The 3,338-nt window shown below is 40.9% G+C and overlaps 1 non-coding gene across 1 annotated transcript; it reads left to right on the top strand.

Annotated features, from left to right (window-relative positions):
• The first annotated feature begins 1,978 nt into the window (after positions 1–1,978).
• Positions 1,979–2,097, top strand: LOC135272811 (5S ribosomal RNA). The gene has a single exon (XR_010340771.1). It is a non-coding gene; the product is annotated as a 5S ribosomal RNA (ribosomal RNA).
• The last annotated feature ends 1,241 nt before the right edge of the window (positions 2,098–3,338 follow it).

The following is a 3,338-nucleotide window of genomic DNA, read 5'->3' as shown; positions in this document are numbered from 1 at the left end:
GGGGTTTCACCATGTTGACCAGGATGGTCTCAATCTCTTGACCTCGTGATCCACCCACCTCGGCCTCCCAAAGTGCTGGGATTACAGGCGTGAGCCACCGCGCCCGGCTAATTTTTGTATTTTTAATAGAGATGTGGTTTCAGCACGTTGGCCAGGCTGGTCTTGAACTTTTGACCTCAAATGATCCACCTGCCTCAGCCTCTCAAAGTGCTGGGATTACAGACATGAGTCACTGCACCAAGCAGGGGCATATTTTTGTAACAAATAGCCAGGTTTTAGCCCATCACAAACAGCCAAGCTTCAGCTAATCAAGGCAGCCAACTCATCACATCATGCCCAAATAAGGCAAATGCCTAGCAGTAGCCAATCAGGTGATTTCTCTGCTTTGCTTCTGTTTTCGGTCTATAAAAGTTCACTGCTCACACTTAAGGGTGGAGTCTTTGGAACCTCTTCTGCTTCTGAGTGCTGCCTGACTCATGAGTTGTTCATTGTTGAAATAAACTCTCTTACATTTATTTTGTCTGAAGTTTTTCTTTTGACACATAGCATATTAGTATTTTCCAAAGTCTTCAAGGCCCTAGATTAAACCAGCTCAAGACAAGTGTTGGGCAGCTGACTACCTGTGGCACTAAGCTCCAAGTGGCACTAAAACAAGCAATCAAATTAAAAATAGATAAACTGGACTTCATCAAAATTTAAAATGTTTATGCTTCAAAGAACACTATCAGGACAATGAAACGACAACCCACAGCATGAGAAAAAGTATTTGCAAACCATATCTCTGATAAGGGACTAGTATCCAGAATATATAGAATACTCTGACAGATCGGAAATAAAAAAAAACAAAACCCAATTAAGAAATAAAATCTGTCCAGGCATGGTGGCTCATGCCTGTAGTCCTAGCACTTTGGGAGGCCAAGGGGGTAAATCACTTGAGGTCAGGAGTTCGAGACCAGCCTGGCCAACATGTGAAACCCTGTCTCTACTAAAAATACAAAAATTAACTAGGTATGGTGGTGGGTGCCTGTAATCCCAGCTGAGATTACTGGAGGCTGAAGCAGAAGAATCACTTGAACCTGGGAGGCGGAGGTTGCAGTGAGCTGAGATCATGCCAGTCCACTATAGCCTGGGTGATGGAGCAAAACTCCATCTCAAAAAAAAAAAAAAAGAGGGGAATGGAAATAAAGTCTTTTTTTTGTCCAAAGAACCTATACAAATGGCCAAGAAGAACAGAAAAAGATGTTCAAGTCATTAGTCATTAGGGAAATGCAAATCAGGCCCGCAATGAGATACCACTTCACAACTTCACACCCACTAGGATTGCTGCACTAAAAAAAAATGGACACTAGTACATGCCAGCGAAGATGTGAAGAAATTGTAACCCTCATAAATTGCTATTGAGAATGTAAAATGATGCAGCTGCTTTGGAAGATAGTTTGTCAGTTCCTCAAAAAGTTAAACATAGAATTATCCTATGACTCAGCAATTCTCCTCCTAGGCATATAACCAAGAGAAATGAAAACATATGTCTATGCAAAAACGTGTTTGAAATGTCCATAACAGTATTATTCATCATACCCAAAATGTGGAAACAACCCAAATATCCATTAATCAATGAATTGATAAACAAAATGTGAAATAGCCTTTCAGTGGCAAATGATTTGTCAATAAAAAGGAATGCAGTGCTGACACATGCTACAACATGTGAACCTCAGAAACAATCCACTAAGTGAAAGGAGCCAGATACAGACAAAAGGAAGCCACATATTGTATGGTTTCATTCGTATGAAATGTCCAGAATAACAAATCTGTAGAAACATACAGTAGATTAATGGTTGTTAGATGCTGGGGAGAGAGGTGAATGGGGAGTGACTGCTAATGGGTACTTGGCTTCTTTGTGGGGTGATAAAAATATTCCGGAATTAGATAGTAGTGTTGGTTGTACAACTTCATGGACATAATAAAAACTGCTGAATTGGTCTATGGCCATACCACCCTGAGTGCGCCCAATCTCGTGTGATCTTGGAAGCTAAGCAGGGTCGGGCCTGATTAGTACTTGGATGGGAGACCACTTGGGAATACTGGGTGCTGTAGGCTTCTCTGCTCCCTCCTTCTTTCCCCCTTTCCCTCCACCCCCACAAAAAAAGCCACTGAATTGAATTTAGTGGTTGTAATTACAAAAGGGTGAAGTTGATGGTACATGAATCTCATCTCAATGGTAATAATTTTTAAAATCATTAGACTAAATGGGCGAGGCACAGAGGCTCTGGTGCCCCCATTTATTCTAATAACTTTAAATGATCTATGCATGTAATCCCAGCACTTTGGGAGGCCAAGGTGGGAGGACTGCTTGAGGCCAAGAGTTCAAGACCAGCCTGGCAACATAGCAAGACTACATCTCTAAAAATAAAAATAAAATTTCAGGCTGGATACGGCAGCTCATGCCTATAATTCCAGCACTTTGGGAGGCTGAGGTGGGAGGATTGCTTGAGCCCAAGGATTCAAGGCCAGCCTGAGCAATGGCAAGACCCCATCTCTACAAATAAATTTAAAAATTAGCTGTGTATGGTGGTGCACTCCTGTGATCCCAGCTACTCAGGAGGCTGGCTGCAGCAGGAGGATCACCTGAGTCCAGGAGGCTGAGACTGCAGTGAGCCTTAATTGTTCCACTGCACTCCATGCTCTGCAGCAGAGCAAGACCTTGTCTTAAAACAATAAAAGAGAAGAAAAGAAAGAAAAAAGAAATAAATAATAAAATTTCAGTCAGAGGCAAGAGATTGAAAAAATATTAATAAAATAAATGAGAAGTAGGATGCCGATCAACATCGGCTTTCACACAGGACTTTTCATATAACTGGCAAAATATAAAATGGCTTCAAGGTGAAAAAATCAAAGCAAAATCAAAGCACCATTGCTCAGCTGCACCAGTGTATTTCTACTGAGTGCTCTTGCACTATGCATGTGGATAGTTGCTCTGTACAACCAAAGACCCAACCCTGAGCTGAGACCAACCAGCTGACAGTCACCCAACATAGTGTCACACAAAACAATGCCTGGATTAGTGCTTATAACTGGAGATGAAGGATTTTATCTAAACTTTAATTAACTTTTATCTAAACTTTTTAATATTTTTGATGTGAAATTGCCAGATTCAGGAAGTAGCTAAAGAAAACTAGAGAACAAGAACTACAGAAAAGTGGGGAAGTGTTTGTTCTATGCAAACCAGAAGAAAAAATCATGTAAATATATTTCGAGTAGATCTTTGAAAGCGCGAGCAACCTATATTGTTCAGCAATAAATTGCGGGAAAATGGTGACATGAAAGACAATTCTAAAAAA

The sequence above is a fragment of the Aotus nancymaae genome, unplaced genomic scaffold, assembly GCF_030222135.1.
Source record: "Aotus nancymaae isolate 86718 unplaced genomic scaffold, 86718_ANA_hifiasm-v0.15.2.pri h1tg000131l, whole genome shotgun sequence".
NCBI lineage: Eukaryota > Metazoa > Chordata > Mammalia > Primates > Aotidae > Aotus > Aotus nancymaae.
This window is presented reverse-complemented; position numbering and strand designations above follow the sequence as displayed.